Raw genomic sequence first — 25,577 nt, forward strand, 5'->3', positions numbered from 1 at the left:
TCTTCTATCCTTTGATGTGTGGATCTTTGCTGTGGTGGTGATGATGAGGTGGAAGGGATAGTAGATGGAAGGGCTATGTTAAGGCTTGGGTTGTTCATGGGAAGGTGTAAGTATTTTTCGCTTGGGACCATAATCTTCGTGTCCTTGGCTTCCCAAGGAACACCCGCAGCAGCAACTAAGTCAGATACCAATGCTGGAAATGGCAAATTACCCCGGACGTGGACTTGACTCATCGCTTGCTTGACAAGAAACGGAATGTTCACCGGTCTCTCCGTGAGAACACACCAAACAAGCAAGGTGAGATCCGCCGTGAAGGACGACTTGTGGGTGCTAGGTAGCACATAGTGAGATAGGATCTGGGCCTAAGCTCTAGCTTCCATAGTGAGAAAGCGAGCGTCAATGCACTTGGGCCTCATCTGGAGTCGACCATTGGTCCAAAATGTCCCTGGCTCAGCAATTACTCGGAGGATCGAGTCCCAATCAAATCCAAACTTTTCTCGCTGACGTAAGACTTCTTGGTAGCCATCCATGTCACTTGGTACCGGTAGGACATTAAGCACTTGATGAATAGCCTTTTCTAAAACCGAGACTTGCTTCCGGCGCATGTATACCGATTGAAGGGAGGAAAGATGGTAGTTAGTGTAAAATTCTTCCACCCAAGAGAGGTTGATCTCCCTTGTTTTTTCTCATAAGAAACTCCCATCCTCACCGTTCAATGCGGGGTAGAATATAAGGAGCAACCTTGTCCGACGAAGCGAGTAGATGCTCAGGATGATAGTTCCTCACAGCATTGGAGGGGAATATAAGTTCACAGAAGCGGTTAGGAAACCTTGAAGAATCTTTGCCGGTTTGCTCTTTTCATTCTCATCAATAGGAGAGGGTGTCTTTGCCTTCATAGATAGGGGTTTGGCTCCTAATGAAGAGTGCGCCTTAGAGTTTGGCCTTTGGGGTGCCCTTCTTGCGGCCGGTTTCCTTGGAGCTTTCTCCTTGCCTTTCTTGGTGGCCATCCTGAGAAAGGAAGGGAAATAGGAAAACATTAAACCCAAAGAATCATTTTAACAAAAAAACATTCCAGTGAAAGATAGTGCCTATAAGAAGTAGTGCAACAAAGTGATTATAGAGGCAATGGTCACAACACTTGGCATGGGATGCAAGAGGTAATAGAGCATGCAATAGGGCATGAGAAGAATGATCTCAAGCATCCATAATAAAAAGAAAGTCATGTTCAATGAGTATCTAATTAGCAAGCAAAATAGACTCAATGCGTATAGAAGACAACAAGTGAATGAGGAGAAGCACCAAATTCAAAGTACATTATTAAAATAAACCAAAATGGCATTCATGCATTTTCTCGAACACTTGGCGTGCAATGATCAAGCAATGAGCAATTATGAGATACTCAACCAATTTGAGCCCCAAAATGAAATATCAATCATCACATAAACATCACATATTGGCAAAGATAAGGAAAAAAGACAAAAGATCTATTAAAGCAAATTAAGCTCAAATTCAACATCCATGGAAAAATAAGGAAAAGGAAAAGTAAGCAAATGAAAAGTAAGTAATATAATCATGTAACTAAAAGAGAAACTAAGTAAATAAACAAGAAGAATCTTACTAAAAGGAGAAATAATGCAAAGAACAAGGTAAAAGAACAAGGTTGAATTTTCTTTTGTGAAAATGAGAAAGAAATAGAAGAGATGTAGTGCCACCGGAAGAGGTGGTTGTCGTCGGTGAGTGGCCGGAGACGGTGGTGGTGGATTGTTGATAAACCACAATTTCATGGTTTATCTTATGCTCAATTGAGTGGTTTTTATAAACTCTTTACCCACTTATTCATACTATTTGCATGGTTTTACTTTTTCCTTCCGGATTTTGTGCTATGATTGAAAATATACTTTTTTGGGCTTTAAATTTGCTATTCTTAATTCTCTCTTATTACCATTCGATGCCGTGATATGTGCGTTAAGTGATTTCAGGGATTACAGGGCAGGAATGGCTTAGAGAATGGAAAGGAAGCATACAAAAATGGAAGGAATACAAGAAGTTGAAGAAATTGCTAAGTTGTCCAGCCTGACCTCTACGCACTCAAATGGTCACAACTTGAGCTACAAAGGTCCAACTGATGCGGTTTCAGTTGCGTTGGAAAGCTAACGTCCGAGACTTCGATTTGATATATAATTTGCCATAGTAACCGTACAGATAGGCAACGCGAACGCGTCCTCAACGCGGATGTGTCGTAGTGACGAAAATCAGCGTGACAGATTTCGCCCCCAGCGATTTTTGAGTTGTTTCTGGCCCAGTTTTTGGCCCAGAAAACACAGATTAGAGGTATAAAGTGGGGGAATCCATTCATTTATCAATCAAGATTTAATATACACAATTTTAGGATTAGATGTAGTTTTAGGGAGAGAGGTCCTCTCCTCTCTCTGAGGATTAGGATTAGGATTTCTATTATGACTAGGCTACTTCTCTTCGATCACAGGTTCAATATTCCTTTAATTTATTTTCTACTTTTATTTACTCTATTACTTTAATTGTTATTTATCTTTTAAATTTAGCTTATGAACCTTTCCATGTTAGGATTTGAATTTATGTTTAAATGCAATTTGAGGTATTTCAGATTAATAACTGGTTTACTCTATTTATGATGCTTTCAATTTAATTTAAGATTTATTTCTCCTTTTGGCTTTGGTTAAGTGATTGGTAACACTTGAGTTATCAAACTCAGTTGTTGATTAAAATTGGAGTTGGTGATTGATTTGGATCACTCTAAAGCTAGTCTTTCCACAGGAGTTGACTAGGACTTGAGGATCAATTTAATTAGTCCACTTGACTTTCCTTTGTTTAGTAAGGGTTAACTAAGTGGGATTTAAACCCAATTCTCATCACACCTGATAAGGATAACTAGGATAGAACTTCCAATTCTTATACCCTGCCAAGAGATTTCTTAATTATTAATTTATTTTTCTTGCCATTTAAAATTACTTGTTCCTTATTTCAAAAACCCAAAAATATACAATTTTTCATAACCAATAATAAATCATACTCCCTGCAATTCCTTGAGAAGACGACCCGAGATTTAAATACTTCGGTTATAAATTTTATTGGGTTTTGTTACTTGTGACAAATAAACTTTTGTACGAAAGGATTATTGCTTGGTTTAGAAACTATACTTGCAACGATAAAGTGACATTTTTCAAAATTTAATACCAGGTTTGTACTGACACATCTATCTAATACTCTAGATAATCCATCTAAGCAAAGGCTAAAGGAATCGCCATATACACTAAAATCATCCATAAAAACCTCCATACAGCCCTCAATAAGATAAGAGAAAAGACTCATCATGCACCTCTTAAAATTAGCTGGTGCATTGCACAAGCCAAAGGGCATTCTCTTGTAAGCATAAGTCCCAAAAGGACATGTAAAAGTGGTCTTTTCCTGATCCTCAGGAGCTATATGAATCTGGAAATAACCTGTGTAACCATCTAAAAAACAATAATGCAATTAACCTGACAGGCGATCCAGCATTTGATCAATAAATGGAAGAGGATAGTGATCCTTACGGGTTGCTTGGTTGAGGCGTCTATAGTCAATACAGACCCTCCAGGCGTTCTGAACTCTGGTTGTTAGGAGCTCTCCATGCTCATTTTTCACTGCAGTGATTCCAGACTTCTTTGGCACCACTTGTACTGGGCTTACCCATTCACTGTCTGAGATGGGATAGATGATATCTGCCTCTAGTAGTCTGGTCACTTCCTTTTTGACAACCTCTAGGATAGTAGGGTTCAGTCTTCTCTGGGGTTGACGGACAGGTCTTGCTCCCTCTTCTAAAAATATCCTATGCTCACAGACTTGAGGATTGATGCCTACTATGTTTGCCAAACTCCAACCAATTGCCTTCTCGTGCCTCTTCAGCACACCAAGTAGCTGCTCTTCCTGTTGAGAAGTGAGTTCCCTTGCAATGATAACCGAAAACTTCTGCCCGTCTTCAAGGTAAGCATATTTGAGGTGTGGAGGAAGGGATTTTAATTCTAACTTCTGATCATGTTCAGGCTTTGGGTTGTCTGGAGCTGGTAACAGTGGTAAGGCACTGTCATTGCCCTCTGAGAATGTCCCCACACTTGGGCCTTATCCTGTGTGCTTCTCTTCAAATTCCTCCTGGTGAACTTCAGCCACGGTTTCATCTATAATGTCACACTGGAGGATAGAATGATCCTCCGGAGGATGCGTCATAACTCCATTCAGATTGAAGATCACTACTCGGCCATCTATTTCAAAAGAGTATGTTCCTGAAAAAGCATCTAATTTAAACTTTGAGGTCTTCAGAAATGGTCTTCCGAGTATGATTGATGATGGCTTGTCTGAGTCATTTTGGGGCATTTCCAGGATATAAAAATCAGTGGGGAACGTGAGTCCCTTAATGCCCACTAAGACATCTTCAGCAACTCCAACCACTGTAATAATGCTTTTATCTGCTAACACAAAACGAGCTACCGACCTTTTTAAGGGAGGGAGCCTCAAAACATCATATATAGACAAAGGCATTATACTCACACATGCTCCTAAATCACACATGCAGTCAGAAATTATCACACCACCAATAGTACAATTAACTATACAAGGACCTGGGTCACTACACTTTTCAGGTAAACCTCCCATTAAAGCAGATATGGAGCTTCCTAAAGGAATAATTTCTAATTCATTAATTTTGTCTTTATGGATACATAAATATTTTAGAAACTTTGCATATTTAGGTATCTATTGAATAACATCAAAAAGGGGAATAGTTACCTCAATATTTTTGAATATCTCTACCATTTTGGGATCAGGTTCCAGCTGCTTCCTGGGCTTCCTTGTAAGTTGTGGAAATGGAATGGGAGTGGTGTTTTCTACAGTGTCTGCACCTTTTAGTGCTTCCTCTTGTGGTTGCACTTATTCTTCTTCAGTCATGTCCTGTATGTCCTCTTCTTCTTCAACATCTTCTAATTCTACTACCTCTTCAGCTGAGGCGTATTCTGGTGGGCTTGTCTCCTCCTGATTCCTCTCCTGCAGTGTGGTTCCAGACCTTAGGGAGATGGCATTAATACCACCCTTGGGATTGGGTAATGGTTGAGAGGGAATTCCACTGGAGCTCAAAGGTTGATTATTGGAGTTGTTCATTGATCCAGCTGGGAGACAAGAGCCTACAAAGTAGCGTTCAGACTATTTAGAGTGGCATTAATGTTGTTTTCCATGGTCTGCTGTCTCCGATCAATAGATTGTAGTAAGTCATCATTGGCAGATGAAGAAGGATAGGTAATTTGAGAGGTCTGCTATTGGGTATTCTGTGGTCCTTGGGATTGCCTTAGGTGAGGTGCTCTGTAAGGTTGATTCTGAATCTGCTGCCTGTTGTTGTTATTATTCCACCTCTAATTCCCCTGATTATCTCTGCCTCCTCTGTTGTTGTTATTGTCCCTCCAATTCTGGTTAGAATTGTCCTGCCATCCATGGTTGTAATTGCCACTTTGATTATACCCTTGGTTGGGGCGGTCATAGAAGTTATGAGTGGCTGCCACGGTGTTGTCTTCCTGCTGGAGCTGCGGACATTTGTCAGTATAGTGGCTATAATTAGCGCAGATTTCGCAAACTCTCTGTGGGACTAACTGTTGGTTTTGCTGTGTTGGAGAAGGTTGAGCTTGCTGAACTTGTTGTTGGTTCAATTGCATCTGCTTCAGCAAGTTTGTCATTTCACAGATACTCTGAGTTAAAGCAGCAGTCTCTCTGCTAGAGGATACTTCTGCAACGGCTTTTGCACGGCCTTGTTTCTGCCTGTGATTCCTAGTAGATTCAGCTAAGTCACTGATCAATTGCCATGCCTCATCAGTGGTCTTGTACTTTTTCATAGACCCATTGCTAGCACTTTCCAATGTGGTCTTATCTTGGGGCCTCATGCCCTGTGTGACATAACCGAGTAACACTATCTTGTCAATCATATGGTGGGGGCAAGCTTCCAGAAGATTATTGAAGTGCTCCCGGTACTCATAGAGAGTTTCAGAATCATCCTGAACAATCATGGAAATATCTTTCCTCAGTTTATCAGTAACTTCAGCTGGAAAGAACTTTTCCAAGAATTCTCTTCTCAGTGTATCCCAGTTGGACACAATTGCTGCTGGTTGAGTGTAGTACCACTCTCTTGCCTTTCCCTCAAGAGAAAACGGGAAAGCTTTCAGCAAAATTGAAGTTTCATCTGCACCATCACGCCTGACAGTAGAACAGGTTGCTTGAAAATCTCTCAGGTGCTTGATAGGCTCTTGAGCAGGTAAGCCATGAAACTTGGGCATCAAATTGAGCAGTGCGGTCTTTATTTCAAAATATATAGCCACCGCAAGGTGATGCGCTTGAAATGGTTGCATTGTAAAATCAAGGGCTCCAGCCTCCTGGATAGTAATTCTTCTGGCTACTGCCATGTTACCTGCACGTAAATCAACTGAATCTGTAGAACGGGAGCTGGTTTCTTTCTCAAGTGACATTTCAGATCCGCCCTTAGAGAGGACTAACCGACGCCGAGCTTACCTTATTCGTGAAATAGTTCTTTCAATCTCAGGATCGAATACTAGCAAGCTTGGGTCAGGAAGCGAACGCGTCATCAAACGAAAGAAACAAGCAGCTCATAGTAGTAAAATAAAATAAAATGCAAATAAATAAAATCCAATCAATAACTTTTAGCACTCTATTGCAACTCCCCGGCAACGGCCCCAAAAATTGATGGTGGCGGAAATTGGCGAGTTAAGAATGATTATAAAATATGCGTTGCAAGTATAGTTCTCAACCAACCAGAAATCCGCTTATCAATTAGAAGGGTGTCACAGAAATTAAAATTAAAATACTGGGAGTATGGATCCCAGGCCGTCTCCCAACGAGTTGTAGAAAAGTGTGCTATTTTGTTAATCAGATGTTTTCAAAAAGGTTTGAGTTGAATGGTAGAAAATTAAATTAGAGAATTTATATAAATTTAAATAAAAGCCTTGACTGGGAGTTGATTAGTTGGAAGCCCTATTCTTGTTGGAGTACTCTCAAGATTAATTGACAATTGAGGGTTATTATGTTTAGTTGTCCCTCACTAAGTAAGGGAAAGTTAAACAAATTGGAATGCTGTTTCTATCCACAAGTTCCCATCCGCTCTTGGGAGGATTGGTGTTAGTGACTAGAGAGCAATCCAACAATAAACCCAATTACAATCTTTCTCTTGAGCATCCCAACTCAAGGGTTCCTTTCAATCAACTCCCCATCAAGTTAGGGAACTACTCGCTCATTGTAAATGTAAAATTCATAACATAAGAAAGGGAATTAAAGAAAGACATGATAAATAATGATCAAAAGATTAATTAAAAATAAAAGTAATTCTTGTATTAATAAATGCTAAAATAATCCAATAGAAAAATTAAGTAAATTAAGGAACATGGAAGAGTAAGAGACAAGTAAAGAGAACGAACTAGAATGTCGAAGTCTTGATGAGGCAATAACTCTTCTCAATATCCCAATGCAAAAACAATGAAAATAACAAATCCTAAAAACTATGAATGTGTAGAGAAAAAACCTAGAGGAGAGGAAAACTAGATCTAAAAACTTAAAACTATGTGGAATGAATGTTGTCTTTGGTTTCTGCATGTTCTCTGGCTCTAGTCTGTTTTTCTGGGCCGAAAATTGGGTCAAAATAAGGCCCGAAATCGCCTCCAGTGATTCTGCAGATTATGCAGATCGCGCATGTCACGCGGACGCGTCATTCAGGCGGACGCGTCATTCGGCGTTTCGCTTTGCCACGCAGGCGCGTCGTCCACGCTTCCGCGTCACTTGTGCAGTTTCTAATTCGCACGGCCGCGTCATCCATGCGGCCGCGTCATTGCGATTTTCTCTCTTCTGCGCGGTCGCGTCATCCATGCGGCCGCGTCGCTTCTCGCTGGTCATCTCCTCAATTTCTTGTGTTCTTTCCATTTTTTGCAAGCTTCCTTTCCAATCTCCAACTCATTCATGCCCTATAAAGCCTGAAACACTTAACACACAGATCACGGCATCGAATGGAATAAAGGAAAAATAAAATACATAATTAAAAGTCTCTAGGAAGCAAGTTTTCAATCATGCAAAAACTTTAGGAAGGAATTATAAATGCATGCTTATTTAATGAATAAGTGGGTAAAGATCATGATAAAACCACACAATTAAACACAATATAAACCATAAAATAGTGGTTTATCAGTGTGCGCAGGTGTCAAGCACGCGGACGTGTGGGTGTCTGGCTCGAGATGGGCATAAAGTGGGCATGACTCTCGGGTTTTTGGCCCAAGAGTTAGAAGTGCACCACCGGCGCACGCACGCACAGTGCGCTGGCGCGTCGGTGCCCATTTTTCCTTTTTCTCTTCTCTTTTTTTTTCACAACGTAACAAGACCTATTCTAACACATTCTTGGTAGGTGCTTAAGCTAGTAGTCAAAGAGAACACTTCACCATTTTATGCATTATAAAAAAATTGTATTCTCTCTACTTCAACAATTCATGCATACCAAAATGATGAAAACTATATGAACATCCTATCTATCCAACAAGAATAATGATAAACCGCTATTTCATGGTTTATCTTATGCTTAATTGAGTGGTTTTTATCAACTCTTTACCCACTTATTCATACTATTTGCATGATTTTACTTTTTCCTTCCGAATTTTGTGCTATGATTGAAAATATGCTTCTTTGGCCTTATATTTTCTAACATTAATCCTCTCTTATTACCATTCGATGCCTTGATATGTGCGTTAAGTGATTTCAGGGATTACAAGGCAGGAATGGCTTAGAGGATGGAAAGGAAGCATGCAAAAGTGGAAGGAATACAAGAAGTTGAAGAAATTGCTAAGCTGTCCAGCCTGACCTCTTCGCACTCAAACGGTCATAACGTGAGCTACAAAGGTCCAAATGACACGGTTCTAGTTGCGTTGGAAAGCTAACGTCCGGAGCTTCAATTTGATATATAATTTGTCATAGTAGTCGTATCTCTAGGCGATGCGAACGCGTACTCCACGCGGACGCATCGCAGTGACGAAAATCAACGTGGGAGATTTCGCCCCCAGCAATTTCTGAGCTGTTTCTGACCCAGTTTTCAGCCCAGAGAACACAGATTAGAGGCTATAAAGTGGGGGAATACATCCATTCATCAATAATACTTTCATATTCATAATTTTAGGTTTTAGATGTAGTTTTTAGAGAGAGAGGTTCTCTCCTCTCTCTTAGGATTAGGATTTAGGAGTTCTATTATGTTTAGGCTACTTCTTTTCAATCACAGGTTCAATGTTCCTTTAATTTATTTTCTACTTTTATTTATTTTATTACTTTAATTGTTATTTATCTTTTCAATTTGGCTTATGAACTTCATGTTAGAGTTGATTTCTTTATTTAATATAATTTGAGGTATTTCAGATTTAAGATTTCTTTCTTTTATTTATGTTACTGTTGCTTCCCATCTGAAGGCATTTTTATTCAAGTAGATTTTCTCCCTTTTTGCTTTGGTTAGGTAATTGGAGATACTTGAGTTATCAAACTCCTTGTGATTGATGATTGTTATCTTTGCTAGTTGATTTATATTCCAAAAACTCTAGTCTTTCGATAGGAATTGACTAGGACCAGAGGAATCAAATTGATTCATCCACTTGACTTACCTTCATATTTAGAGGTTAACAAGGTGGGAGCAAAATTCAATTCTCATTACAATTGATAAGGATAACTAGGATAGGACATCCAGTTCTTATACCTTGCCAAGAAATTTCTTTATAATTATTAAATTATTTTTCTTGCCATTTAAATTACTTGTTCCTTGTTTCAAAAACCCAAAAATACACTTTTACTCATAACCAATAATAAATCATACCTCCCTACAATTCCTTGAGAAGACGACCCGATGTTTCAATACTTCGGTTATCAATTTTATTGGGTTTTGTTACTTGTGACAACCAAATTTTTGTACGAAATGATTCTCTGTTGGTTTAGAAACTATACTTACAACGTGATTATTTTTTTAAAAATTCTTTACTAGCGGAAAATCAAGTTCGTCAAAATGACGCCGTTGCCGGGGAATTGCAAACGTGTGCCTTATTATTGGTTATTATAAATATTTGCTTTTTGCTTGTTTATTTATTTTTATTTTTGTTTTTATTTTTGCTTTTTCGTAAATTAAGAGGTTATTGGTTTTTATTTAGTTATTAAAATTTTCGAAAATAATGTTCCTTGTTCTTTCTTGATCTTCAAGTTGTTCTTCGTGTTCATCTTGACCTTCAAGTTGTTCTTGGTTGTTTTCTTCGTTTGATCTAAAAATTTTAAGTTTGGTGTCATTTTATTGTTTTTCTCTTTCCTCATTAAATTCAAAAATATCTTTTCTCTTTATTTTAATTGATTTTTTCGAAAATTACAAAAAAAAATTCAGATTTTTATTTTAAAATTTTTTATCTTATCTTATCTTAGTTTTAAATTTCAAAATTCAAATGTTTTACAAAAATCATATCTTTTTCAAAATCTTATCTTATCTTATTTTAAAAATCAAATTTCAAATTTCAATATTTAAATTCCAAAATTCAAAATTCAAAATTCAAAATTTAAATTTAAAATTTTAAAATTCAAACCTTTTCAAAATTTAAATCTTTTTCAAATCTTTATCTTATATTGTTGACTTTTTCAAAAATTCAAATTTCAAAATTTAAAATTCAAAATTTAATTTTCAAATTTAAAAATTTAAATTTCAAAACCTTTTAAATTAAAAACTTATCTTCTCTTACCTAACTTATCTTATCTTTTCTAATCTTAAAATCAAATCTTTTTCAAACCTTTTCTCTTATTTATTTTAATTTATTTTATTTTCCTTTGCTTGTTTATTTATTTTTATTTTTAATTTTTATTAGTTACTATGAGTTCTCACCCCCATTACTTTAAGTTTGGTTCTAATGTTGTTGAAAGGAACGAAAGCTATAACAGGAACATGCATCAAGGTTGGAAGAATCAAAGATGGGAGGAGCCACAAGGATTTGATCAACCCTCTTGGCAACAACCCCCTCCAATGCACTATCACCAACAACCATTCTGTGATGCATACCAAGACAATAGTTATGGTGGACCTCTTCGTAACAACCAACCTCCACCAAATTACTATGGTCAAGGGCCATTCTAGGGAGCGTACCAAGATGATGAATATGGTGGACCCCCTTGCAGTTACCAACAAGTCCCACCATATGCTTATGAACCACCTTCCCAACATACCTTTGAACCACCATACCAACAAGCCCCTTATCCACCACACCAACCACCATATGAACCACACCCAGAACCACCTCTGTATTATGAGTCCTCTCTCCCAACAAATGAACCCTCCTATCCACCCCAACCTCTATTGGATAACAACACACTCATTTCTAATATCATTGGTCTCACCTCTACACTCCAAAATCTTATATCCCGTATGGACCAACCCTCTACCTCCAATATTCAACCCTCAAGCTTTAGTGCGCTTCCTTTTCAACCACATAATAATCTTCCCATCCCATCACCACCCTCTATGGAAGAGCACCCACATCCATCAATCCAAGAGCAAGATGATCCCAGTTATGCTATTGATATGGAACAAGAAAGAAAGAATCATCTTTGCGAATCCATACTTCATAAGAAGCTAGAGGAGGCCCTACAGATGAAGGTAGTGGAGACCCTTGAAGTCGAATGAGTGATTGAAGAATTAGTGAAGGAAGACATCAAGGAGGAGTCTGATTTTGTCTTAGAGCAAGAGGAGGCCCAAAATGTGGAGATAGGAGAGACCCTTGAAGATGAAGGAATAGTTGAAAGGAGTTATCATAGAAAGAAAATCATCAAGGATGAGTACGATTTTATACTAAAACAACTGGACAAGGTAGCAATTATTGAAGAGGAAGAAGAGGTTGAAGATTTAGGAGATGCAGAACCTCCATGGAAAAGTCCAGTCATAGAACCTCCTTCCAAGACATTTGAATTTGATGTTGAAGAGGGTGTGCAACCTCCAAGGAATATCATGGTTGAAGATTTTGAAGAGGTTGATCAAGAGATGGATTCGAGCATTGATGAAGCCTTACCTACAATTGAATCCTCTCCCATTGGACTTGACATGGAGATTAAAGAAGAAGAAGCACAACCTCCCATGCCCTTGGTAAGCCATAAAGAAGAGTTTGATTTGGAAGAAAGCTACCAAGAGGAAGAGGTTGGAATTAAAGAAGCTTGCAAAGAGGCGGAAGTTGTCAAAGAAGAGCACAAGGGAGTGGAGCTTGAAATCACCTTGCCAAAGTTGTTGGAGACCTCTCCGCCTAAGTCACCATTATTCTTCACAACATTCAAGTGGGTACAATTCATATCCCTTAGCTTTCTCATCCCACTTGAATATGGTCTACTTGAGACAGATGGTCAACTTAGAGCTCTTTGTGGCATTAAGAGTAAGAGAAAAATGGTTAGTGGTAGGAGTTGCCCTGCAAGGTTCAATACGGTTGCACACTCCAAGTTGAAGTGTAAGTATTGGTGTAGAGCTCGATTGAATGGGTCTAGGAAGCTGTTTGGATGCCGTAGTGAGAATTCGGATTGCTTACAACCCGGATGGAATCATCATGTTCCACTTGAAGGCGGGTGCAGAAACAAGATTTGGGATCCAGGAATATATGAGGATCAAATTTGGGAGCTCAAAACTTGTGAAGAACTCCATCAAAGCTTGAGAAATTTACTTGGTATTGATAGAGCTTATTGGAAGTCCAAGCATTGGTGGAAGTTTCAAGACGAGTTCAAGCACAAGCCACCATAACAGAGAGCTCACCAAACGTCCAACTTAAGGACTTAAACCAAAAGTGCTAGGTGGGAGACAACCCACCATGGTATAGTCTTTCCTTTTTGTTCTTAGTTTTATTTTATTTTATTGTTATTAGTGTTCATTCATAATTTCTGCACAGTCATCTGCATTCTGCATTTTTCGTTCTGCATACTGCATAAAAAAAAACACGCACGTGACGCGTAAGCGTCACAGGTGCGTTGGGAAGAAAATAAAATTAAATAGAAAGTCACGCGAAAGCGTGGCTGGAGGCGTGCCTTAGGCACAAACATGCCCACGCGACCGCGTTGCTGACACGGCCGCGTCATTTTGAAAATATGCCTCCCACGCATCCGCGTCACCCACGCGAATGCGTGGCCCTGCAAAATCGACGTAAAAAGGTGTATGGCAGAGAGTTATGATGGAGCTGGGCTGGACTCGTGCTAGAAGCACAAGACCTATCACACAACCGCGTGCCCCACGCGTCTGCGTCATTTTTCAAAGAATGGCTATTCACGCGATCGCGTCAACCACGCGACCGCATCACTCTAAAATTTGGCAAATTGAGATTCAAACAAAGAGTTGTGCGAACGCGAGGCTGCCCTCGCGGCACTAGCACAAAGCAACTCACGCGACCGCGTGACCCACGCGTTCGCGTCACTTGAACACATCGCATACCACGCGACCGCGTTCCCCACGCGTCCGCGTCACATGCGCCGCACAACTTATCCAGATCAGCGCCAATTATCTTATCTTTTCTTTTCTAATCTTAATTTTTCTATCTTTTCTTCTTTCTTCTTTCTTTCTTACTTCATCTCTTTACCTTCTCATCACTCTTCGCTTCCATTCTATTTTATTTAATTTATATACATACTTTCATTCATTACATTTTAATTCTGTGCATATTTTTATTTTCTTTTCTACGTTCATTATTTTTTCCATTGGTGTTAAATTTTTCTATTCAAATGTTGCATCTTTTCTTGAATTATTTTGGTGCTTAGTGACTTGTTTTACATTGTGGGATGATATTAATTATCTGCCAATGCCAATCTTTTATGATACTTGCACTCCATTTGCATTGACATGAACTTATATTGATACTTTCATTACCCACACTCTTCCCATTTGTTGCGAATTTTTTGCAACATTGATATGCCATTTGCTTCCACTGTTTTCTCAATTGCATGTTGTAGCTACCATGTAATTGTGATCCTTATTATTTGGCATTAACCCAGCCATATTTTATTTGTTTTTTATCTTTCTTTCTGGGTTACATTTCTTTTTTTCCTCTACTTTCAGGCTGGCCACCGAGAAAGAGAAAAGGAAAGCTTCTAAATGGAGAGACAAATAAGTCTATCAGCACATTCTTTAGAGAAAGAGTAGCAGTTATAGCTCGCAACCCGTCCACTTGCACATCTTAGCATGCACCGAGGACGGTGCAATCTTTAAGTGTGGGGAGGTCAATACCGATCTCCATGGGTTAGTTATTTTTTTTCCAACACCAATGTCTTATTTTCTTTATTAGTTCATTATTGCATCTGCATATTTGATTACATGTTTTCTTGATTTTACGCATTTAGTTACTACTTGGTTGAAGTAATATTTTCTTTTTCAAGAAATTTTTATAGTATTTTACTAATTTAAATCAAAACTTTTCTGTTAAAACTTGTTTGAGGTTGTATTTAGAACATAGTTTAAAAAGTTAAGAACACACAACCTGTGAGATTTGAGCCTAATTACATGGTTACATTATTTAACCATAAATTTTTATTCTTGTGTGTTTTCTTCCCTATGATTGCAATCTTTCCTTTGTTCCATTCTATATGTCCAATATTTAGTGTATTTATATGCTTGCATATGATTGAGACCATTATTTGATTTTTGCTCACTTATCCCAAATAAGCCTACCCTTTCAAATTACCTTTGTTAGCCACTTTGAGCCTTTTAATCCCCATTTATTCTATCTTTTACCACATTACTAGTCTTAAGCAAAAAAATAATTAAATATCCCAATTGAATCTTTGGTTAGCTTAAGATAGAAATTGTGTGTTAATTAAGTATGGGAGAATTGTGGAAGAAGGGTTAATAAGGGAATGTGTCATGACAAAATAATGGGAATTTGGGTACCTACTCATGTGAGACCAGAAAAATTAAAAATCCATGTGAATTGATAAGTCATGTTTGCTTTTATATTTTCAAAATATAAAAAAACCAAAAAAAATATTCAATAAATAAGTAAATAAATAAGGGGACAAAATTACCCCAATGCTAAGTTAAGTTAAGGAAAAGATCAATGCATATGTGATAAAATTAAAAGAAGAGTTGATGGATGAGTATGTGATGCAAAAGTGGAAATTCTGGGTAGCTATGCATGATTTTATAATTACATAGAGAGTGTGTGTGTGTTAGGTGAAAGCTTAGGTTAGTCAAAGATTCATATTTTAGCTCACTTGGCCATACATATATCCTCACCCTCACCTTAGCCCTATTATAACCTTGAAAGACCTCATGATGTTTGCATTGGTATACTAAATATTTGTTGATTGGTTAGATGAAGAACAAAGCTTAGAAAGCAAGATTAGAGAAGAGTAGAGTGAATTACCCTTTACACTTGAGAGATTAGAGTGATATACACTACCAGTGAGAGTTCAATGCTTGATTCTATGTTTCCTGCTTTCATGAGCTATCTTCTTACAAGTTTACTTGTCTTTTATTGTATAATTTGAATTAGTGAAATCTGATTTATGTTTGTCTTGAAGAGCTTATTTACTTTTAACCAAGTAGATAGAAACATCTTAGCATGTAGTTGCATTCATATAGATAAGTTGCATTTCATACATTCTACCATTCCTCTTCACCCCTTTATAGCTTCTCTTGAGCTTAGCATGAGGACATGCTAATGTTTAAGTGTGGGGAGGTTGATAAACCGCTATTTCATGGTTTATCTTATGCTCAATTAAGTGGTTTTTATCAACTCTTTACCCACTTATTCATACTATTTGCATGGTTTTACTTTTTCCTTCCGGATTTTGTGCTATGATTGAAAATATGCTTCTTTGGCCTTATATTTGCTAACATTAATCCTCTCTTATTACCATTCGATGCCTTGATATGTGCATTAAGTGATTTTAAGGATTACAAGGCAGGAATGGCTTAGAGGATGGAAAGGAAGCATGCAAAGGTGGAAGGAATACAAGAAGTTGAAGAAATTGGTAAGCTGTCCAGCCTGACCTCTTTGCACTCAAACGGTCATAACTTGAGCTACAGAGGTCCAAATGACGCGGTTCCAGTTGCGTTGGAAAGCTAATGTCCGAAGATTCAATTTGATATATAATTTGCCATAGTGGCCGTAAAGTTAGGCGACGTGAAGGCGTGATCCACGCGGACGCATCGCAGTGACGAAAATCAACGTGGCAGATTTTGTCCCCAGCAATTTCTAGGCTGTTTCTGACCCAGTTTTTGGCCCAGAGAACACAGATTAGAGGCCATAAAGTGGGGGAATGCATCTATTCATCAATAATACTTTCATATTCATAATTTTAGATTTTAGATGTAGTTTTTAGAGAGAGAGGTTCTCTACTCTCTCTTAGGATTAGGATTTAGGATTTCTATTATGTTTAGGCTACTTCTTTTCAATCACAGGTTCAATGTTCCTTTAATTTATTTTCTACTTTTATTTATTCTATTACTTTAATTGTTATTTATCTTTTCAATTTGGCTTATGAACTTCATGTTAGAGTTGATTTCTTTATTTAATATAATTTGAGGTATTTCAGATTTAAGATTTCTTTCTTTTATTTATGTTGCTTCCCATCTGAAGGCATTTTTATTCAAGTAGATTTTCTCCCTTTTTGCTTTGGTTAAGTAATTGGAGACACTTGAGTTATCAAACTCCTTGTGATTGATGATTGTTATCTTTTCTAGTTGATTTGTATTCCAAAAACTCTAGTCTTTCCATAGGAATTGACTAGGACCAGAGGAATCAAATTGATTCATCCACTTGACTTACCTTCATAGTTAGAGGTTAACAAGGTGGGAGTAAAATTCAATTCTCATCACAATTGATAAGGATAACTAGGATAGGATATCCAGTTCTTATACCTTGCCAAGAGATTTCTTTATAATTATTAATTTATTTTTCTTGCCATTTAAATTACTTATTCCTTATTTCAAAAACCCAAAAATACACTTTTACTCATAACCAATAATAAATCATACCTCCCTGCAATTCCTTGAGAAGACGACCTAAGGTTTCAATACTTTGGTTATCAATTTTATTGGGTTTTGTTACTTGTGACAACCAAATTTTTGTACGAAAGGATTCTCTGTTGGTTTAGAAACTATACTTTCAACGCGATTATTTTTATAAAAATTCTTTACTAGCAGCAAATCAAGTTCGTCAAATAATAAAACTAGCTTTCCTATGCAATCAACAACATTAAGAAGTCACAAAATTCACAAAAATCTAAAGCTAAAACAAGAATTTGTACACAAGGAAGATCTTACCACGGTGGGGTGCCTCCCACCAAGCACTTTTCTTTAACGTCCTTAAGTTGGACGCTCAGTCACTTAAGCTTCTCCTTCCTTAGGTGCATCCGCCAATAGGAACACCTCTAGCTCTTTTGGGAGCTTGTAGCCATGATACTTCTTCACTCTATGTCCATTCACCTTGAAAGTTGCTTCACTTTTAGGATCAAACAGCTCCACCACTCCATAGGGCTTTATCTCCTTCACCTTGAAAGGTCCTTCCCATCTAGAGCGGAGCTTTCCAGGCATGAATCAAAGCCTCGAGTTGTAGAGGAGAACCTTATCACCTTCTTGAAAGTCCTTCTTCCGGATGTGATGGTCATGAAATACTTTAGTCTTTTCTTTATAGATCCGGGCATTCTCATATGATTCATTCCTCAAACACTCGAGCTCCTCTAGCTGTAATTTTCTGGCTTCACCCGCCTTGGTCAAATCCATGTTGCACTGCTTTACCGCCCAATAGGCTCTATGCTCAATTTTCACCGGAAGGTGGCATGCCTTACCATAGATGATCCGGAAGGGACTCATCCCTAATGGAGCTTTGTAGGCCGTTCTATACGCCCATAGTGCATCTCCTAACCGGAGGCTTCAATCCTTCCTTTGTGGATTGACCACTTTCTCTAAGATTCTCTTAATCTCCCAGTTGGACACTTTCGCTTGTCCATTGGTTTGCGGATGATAAGCAGTAGCAACCTTATGCGACACTCCATAGCGCTTGAGCAATGCCTCTACTTTTCTGTTACAAAAGTGGGATCCTTGGTCGCTCACGATTGCTTATGGAAACCTATAACGGCATACAATATTATTCCTAATAAAAGAAATGACGGTATTGGCGTCGTCAAGGCGGGTAGGTATTGCTTCTACCCACTTTGACACGTAATCAACCGCTAACAGAATATACAGATACCCACTGGAATTGGGAAATGGTCCCATAAAGTTAATGCCCCATACATCAAATATTTCACAGAACAGCATAGGTTGCTGAGGCATTTCATCCCTTTGGGATGTGTTTCCCGACTTCTGACACTGATGGTAAGACACACAGAACCGGTTAGCATCCTTGAATAAGGTTGGCCACCAGAATCCACAATCCAACACCTTTTTAGCTGTCCTTTGTGGGCCAAAGTGGCCACCACATTCGGACGAATGGCAAGCTTCCAGAATGGGTTGAATTTTAGATTTCGGCACACATCGTCGAATTACTTGGTCCGTTCCCCTCTTTCACAAGTGAGGGTCATCCCAAATGTAGTATTTGGAATCACTCCTCAACTTGTCCCTTTGGTTTTTAGAAAAGTTGGAAGGGAAGATTTTCGCAACCAAGTAGTTCGCCATCGTGGCAAACCAAGGAAAACTATCTGTCACAGCATGTAAACTATCCAATGAGAATGAGTCATTGATCAGAAATGGGTCAAATTTTAAATTTTCAATGTGGCTTAAATGATCCGCAACCAGGTTTTGAGATCCACTCCGGTCCCTAATCTCAATGTCGAATTCTTGCAAAAGCAAGGTCCAACGTATGAGTCTAGGCTTTGGCACATTCTTTGTCAATAAGTACTTTAAAGCTGCATGATCCGTGTAAACCACTATCTTGGACCCTAGCAGATAAGATCTGAATTTATCTAAAGCATGAACAATAGCTAGGAGTTCCTTTTCTGTAGTGGTATAGTTGGATTGTGCTGCATCTACTGTTTTAGAAGAGTAAGCAATGACATAAGGGAGTTTACCATCGCGCTATGCAAGTGCGGCACCTACAGCATGGTTTAATGCATCGCACATTATCTCAAATGGCAACGTCCAGTTGGGGCCTCGCACAATCGGTGCCGTGGTGAGAACTCTCCTTAGCTCTTCAAAAGCTTTCACACATTCACTGTCAAACTCAAAGTCCATATCCTTTTGGAGTAGGCGCGACAATGGCAAGGCAATTTTGCTGAAATCTTTGATAAAGCACTTGTAAAATCCTGCATGTCCCAAGAACGAGCGAACCTCCCTCACAGATGAGGGGTGAGGTAAAGTGGTGATAACATCGACCTTGGCCAGGTCTACAGAAATGCCTTCATGAGATACTACATGTCTTAACACGATACCTTGTCTTACCATAAAGTGACACTTTTCAAAATTCAAGACAAGGTTAGTGTCAACACATCTAGCTAAGACCTTAGCCAAGTTTTCTAAGCAACAATCAAATGAAGTTCCATAAACACTGAAGTCATCCATAAAGACTTCCAGACAATTCTCCATTAGATCGGAAAAAACACTGGTCATACACCACTGAAAAGTAGCATGTGCATTAAATAGTCCAAATGGCATCCTTTTATAGGCAAAGGTGCCAAAAGGGCAAGTGAATGTGGTCTTTTCCTGATCTTCAGGAGCAATGTGAATCTGGAAGTAACCAGTGAATCCATCAAGAAAGCAATAATGGGTTTTACCCGCCAAACGGTCCAACATTTGATCGATAAAGGGCAAAGGGTAGTGGTCTTTTCTTGTAGCGGCGTTCGATCTCCTATAATCGATGTACATGCGCCACGCATTTTGTACTCTCTTGGTGACCACGCCACCATCATCCTTCTTAACCACAGTAATGCCCGATTTCTTGGGAACGACCTGGACCGGGCTCACCCATTCACTGTCAGAAATTGGGTATATGATACCCGCATCAAGTAATCTAGTGACCTCCTTCTTTACCACATCGAGGATAGTTGGGTTGAGCCTTCTTTGTGGTTGCCTAACCGGCCTAGCTCCCTCTTGGAGAAATATCCGATGCATGCACTTGCGCGGGTCAATCCCCACAATATTGGCTAGGCTCCATCCAATTGCTTTCTTGTACCTTCTTAGAATATCTAGGAGCTTTTCTTCTTCTTCACTTGAAAGCTCACTAGCAATAATGACCGGAAACCTTTGGTTGTCCTCTAAGAAAGCATACTTCAAATGAGATGGAAGGGGCTTCAGCTCACTCTTTTTCTCAAGCTGAGGTTCCTTTTCATCAAGCTCACGGAGTTCATTCTCACGGAGTTCATGCTCTTGGTCATCCGTCTCTTCAACAATAGGGTAGCACAACTTGTTGTGGTCTTCTTCTTTCACTTTCGCTACCACTTCATCAATTACATCACATCGGAGAATGGAATGCTCTTCGGGAGGATGCTTCATAGCTTCTTCCAAATTGAACTTGATAGTCTTGTCTCCAACCTCAAAGGAATATGTACCGGTGAAGGCATCTAATTTGAATTTAGAGGTCTTGAGAAAGGGTCTACTAAGTAGAACGGAGGATGAGCTTCTATTTTCTGTTGAAGGCATTTCAAGGATGTAAAAGTCAACCGGAAAGACCAAATCCTTGATCGCCACAAGTACATCTTCTGCTATTCCCATCACCGTGATCACACTTTTATCGGCTAAGGCAAACCTCACCGCCGACTTCTTTAATGGAGCTAAATTCAACCGCACATAGATAGAAAGCGGCATGATGCTTACGCAAGCTCCTAGATCACATATACAGTCATGAAAAGTACGTCCACCAATACAACAAGACACCAAACAAGGTCTAGGGTCACCACATTTCTTTGGAATAGGTTCCATCAATGAGGAAATTAAACTACCCAAGGATAATGTCTCCAACTCTCCTATCCTATCCTTGTGTGTGCACAAGTCTTTCAGAAATTTTGCATACTTCAGAATTTGTTAAATAGCATCAAGAAGTGGTATAGTTACCTCAACCTTCTTGAACACTTGTAGCATGTTCAAATCAAACTCCGGTGTTTTCTTTGCTTTCTTCACCATGGATGGGAATGGAATAGGAGTGGACTCATCCACTATAGCTTTCCTCTTGGGTTCCTTGAGGCTTACTCCTTCTTCCTCATGCCTTTTATCTACCAGCTTCTTCTTCATGTGGAGCTTCAACAACCACTTATTCCTCATGAATGTCCTCCATAACCCTTGGAGGTATCTCCTCCAATGTAGTCCCCGACCATAGAGTGATGGCGTTGAGACCACCCTTTGGGTTAGGTTGGGATTGGGATGGAATGTTAGAAGAGCTTGAGGGTTGGTTAGTGTTGTTGTTGGGGGTTGAGGGTTGGTTTGACATGGCCATCTTTGAAAGCATGTTGGTGAGGTTAGCCAATTGGGCGCCCAAGGCGTCAAATTGAGCCTTGTTGCTCTCGTCCCGTTTCTCCATGGCGGCTCTAAGCTCATCAACTTGATTGTTGGAAGATGGAGGAGTTTGGTTGGATTGTTGTCTATGGTGTGGTGCTTGGTATTTGGTGTAGTTGTTTTTGTTTTGATTGGAGTGGCCTTGGTTGGCTTGGTAATTGGTGTTGTTATGGTGGTATTGGGATGAAGATTGGTTGTTGTTGTGATGAGAAGAAGAGTTGTTCCATCTTTGGTTTTGGTTGCTCCCTTGTGCATTATCCCTCCACCCTTGATGTTGATTACTACCATGAGGGTAGTTATTTTGGCCTTGAGAAGGATAGGGCGGACGGTTGTTCTAATTCACATTGGCTACTACAAGAGCATGCTCCTCTTGAATTTGATGGCATTGATCGGTGTAATGTGTGGTGCTAGAGCACAAACCACAAATCCTAGGAGGGCCTTCAAGTTGAGCAACTGGAGGTGGGGCTTGGATGGCTTGGATGGAGTAGTATTCCTTTTGATCCTTTTGTATTTGCGTGAGGATGGTGGTCATATCCCCAAGTGCTTTGGTTAGGCTTAATTCGGAAGGAGACGGTTCTACCACACCCTTGAGAGGATTACTTCTCACCCTTGTATGTTGTGTAACTTTGGCAACATCCTTTATCAATTTCCAAGCTTCTCCTTCCGTTTTGTTTTTCGAAAGGGAACCACCACTTGAAGCGGTGAGCAATCTTCTATCTTCCACACAGAGACCTCTGGTGAAGTAGCTAATGAGCAAGTGAGTGTTCATTCCATGGTGTGGACAAGATTCCAATAGCCTCTTGAACCGATTCCAATACTCATACAAACTCTCTTGATCTTTTTGCATTATACCCGAAATCTTCTTCCGGATGTAGTCGGTCTTCTCCGGTGGGAAGAATTTATCTAGAAACTCTCTTCTCAAGAAATCCTAATTAGTCACAATTTCATCCGGTTGTGAATAAAACCATGTCTTCGCTTGCCCTTCAAGAGAGAAAGGGAAGGCAAAAACCATGATAGCCACCTCATCGGCTCCATGCCTTCGAGCCGTAGAACAAGCAACTTGAAAATCCTTTAGATGTCGGATAGGGTCTTGACCCGGCAACCCAATATACTTAGGAAGAAGATTTATCAAGCTACTCTTCAACTCAAAGTTTGGATCAAGGTTAGGATACCTTGCTTGCAACGGTTGAAGTATGATATCCGGAGCTCCTTGCTCATGCAAAGTGATCCGTCATGGCTCCGCCATGTGTGGCTCACCTGTAGGATTCAAAGATGTATTATTAGTGCCAACAGAAGAATAGGAAGTAGAGGACTCCAAGTCACTCTCGGTATCGCCTAGTGATTCAGTGTGTTCCTCAAGAGAGGCCGAAGTACTAGCCGTATAATCCAACCGCCGTCTAGCTTGCCGAGTATGTAACAAAGTTCTTTCAATCTCGGGATCAAAATCGGCTAAGCTAGAATTTGGTTGAGGCCGAGTCATCAAACTTGAGAGTCATAACACAAATATAAAAGGAATATAAACTATAGCTAAGTATTGAAAGCAAATAAACTATCTACAATATTCACATATTCACATAACCAATATCAAGGCATATGTTGCAACCATTCTCCGGCAACGGCGCCAAAAATTTGATGGAGCTGGAGGATTACGTTGAAATAGAATTTCTCAATAAAGTCACGTTACAAGCATAGCTCTACCAACAACAATCCTCGAGTATCAAATTTAGAAATGGATTTGGTTGTCACAAGTTCAACCCCAATAGAAATAACCGAAGTATTCAAACCTCGGGTCGTCTCACAAGGAATAAGCAAACATGTGCTTCAACATTGGTTAGAAATCCGGGTTTGTGAGTCATGAGCAAGAATTTAAACTAGGAATCTTAACAAGTAAGTAATCTTCGAATGCACGAAACTAATTCAAATAACTAAGCAAGATATGAGCAATTCTAAACTAATGAGATAACATCCAATGTAATTCTATTCTAAACTAAACAAGTAACTATAACTAAGACAATTAATCAAGAATTTGGGTTTTCAAATATGAATGATAAAAGCAACTCTTGGCTAGGCTTGGGAATTGGGGTCACCATCCTTGTCTAATAACCATATCTTGACAATTATGAGGAACAAAACTCATTAAGTCTACTTCTATACTTGAAGTACGTCAAATGGTTTGGTCAACATTAACCCATAAGTTCTAACCTCACTACTAATTGACTTAGTAGTAGCTTAATGTCAATGGCTATCAAATTGATCACTAAGGATTCTCAAACCATCAAATCCATTAGACCCAATGACTCAAGTTTACCCAATCCCCTTAGCCTAGGCCAAGAGTAAAGAGAACTACTCCATAATCAAAGTAAACAATTCATCAAACACATGGTAGGCATTAATAAAAGACATGTTCAAATTGCAATTAAATTGAAATTAACAAGTACCCACTAATAATTATCAACATACAATCACTCAAACAACACAATTAATCATAGAAATCATCAATGTAACATCAACAAGTCAAGATTTACAACATTCATGAAATGGGTATAAAATGACAATTGACAAGAATTCATAAACTAACACAAGATCTAAGCAAAATTATACTAAGGAATTCAAATTAAACAATTAAAACTAGTAATTAACAAGATCTAACTCAGAATTCAACAAGGGAAGATCAAATTAAAGCTAGATCTAGAGATGAACAAAGGTTTCTCTCTCTAGAAGAACAAAGAACAAAAAACTAGCTAAAAATTGTATCTAGTGTAAAATGAATGATCCCCCCTTTCTCCCTAGCATCCTTGGGTCTTTTCCATACAGAAACAGCTTGAATTTGGGCCTGATTAGCCTCAGAAATTGCCAGGCACGATTTCCTTTAATGAGGTCACGTGCAGCTTTCCGCGCGTGCGCGCCATGCGTGCGTGCGCGCCGATTGCTTTTGAGATCCACGCGTGCGCGCCAAGTGCGCGTGCGCGTCGATGGGAATCCTCTGATCCGTGCGGATGCGTCCATCCTTGCGCGCAATTTCTAGCTATCCTCAGCCACGCGTGCGCGTGCGCACCAATGCTGAATTTCCCAAAATCTAAATCTTCATGTTCCTTCTTCTTGTGCATGCTTTCTTTCTCTCTTCTAGGCCATTCTTGCCCTAATAATTCTAAAATCACTCAACAAATATATCACGGCATCGAATGGCAATAAAAGAGAATCAAAATATAGCAATTCTAAGGCAAAATAAGCATGTTTTTCATCATGGAGCAATATTAGGAAAGAAACACAAAACCATGCATTTTTTGTGAATAAGTGTGAGAAATATTGACAAAACCCCCCAAATTAAGCACAATATAAACCACAAAATTAGGGTTTATCAGACCTCCTTATGATTATCAATCACAACTACTATATGCCTATGAAACCTCTCCTCAATATAGCCCTTAAACACTATACTCACAAGCCACATACCACCAAACACCTCCGTATGACCCTAATCCTTATCCACCATATCAAGAATCATATGGGCCATATGAACCATACATAAAGCCACCACCATTCCAACATCAATACCCCCAAGAACCACCATCTCAATATGCACCATCTCCATATTATTACCAAGATGAACCACATTCCTATTATGAACCCTTTCCTCCAAACAATGAACCATCATATCCACTCCAATCCCCAATAGATGACCCCCTTTGCACCATTCTCCAAGAGCAAAGGGAGCTTCATACCTTTCGTCAAGAGCGACTTAAATTTCAAAAGAGGCAAGAAGAATTCATGGCTACCTTGACCAAGGTAGTAACCAACTTACCCTCCCAACGCTTATGCACTCAAGGCCACCCCATCGAGAAATGTGGAGAATCTAATGAAGAACGAAGTATGAAGGAGAGATTAAAAAATCTGATGGAGAATGAGGAATTAGATTTTGTATTGGAACAATTGGAGGAAGCCGTAATTATTGAAGAGGAAGAAGTGGTTGAAGACTTAGGAGATGCCGAACCTCCATGGGAATGTAGAATTATAGAGCCCTCTTCCAAGAAGCTTAATATTGATGTGGAGGAGGCTAGCGCACAACTTCTAAAGCATATCA

Source organism: Arachis ipaensis, chromosome B5 (genome assembly GCF_059453495.1).
Source record: "Arachis ipaensis isolate K30076 ecotype BB chromosome B5, ASM5945349v1, whole genome shotgun sequence".
Taxonomy (NCBI): Eukaryota; Viridiplantae; Streptophyta; class Magnoliopsida; order Fabales; family Fabaceae; genus Arachis; species Arachis ipaensis.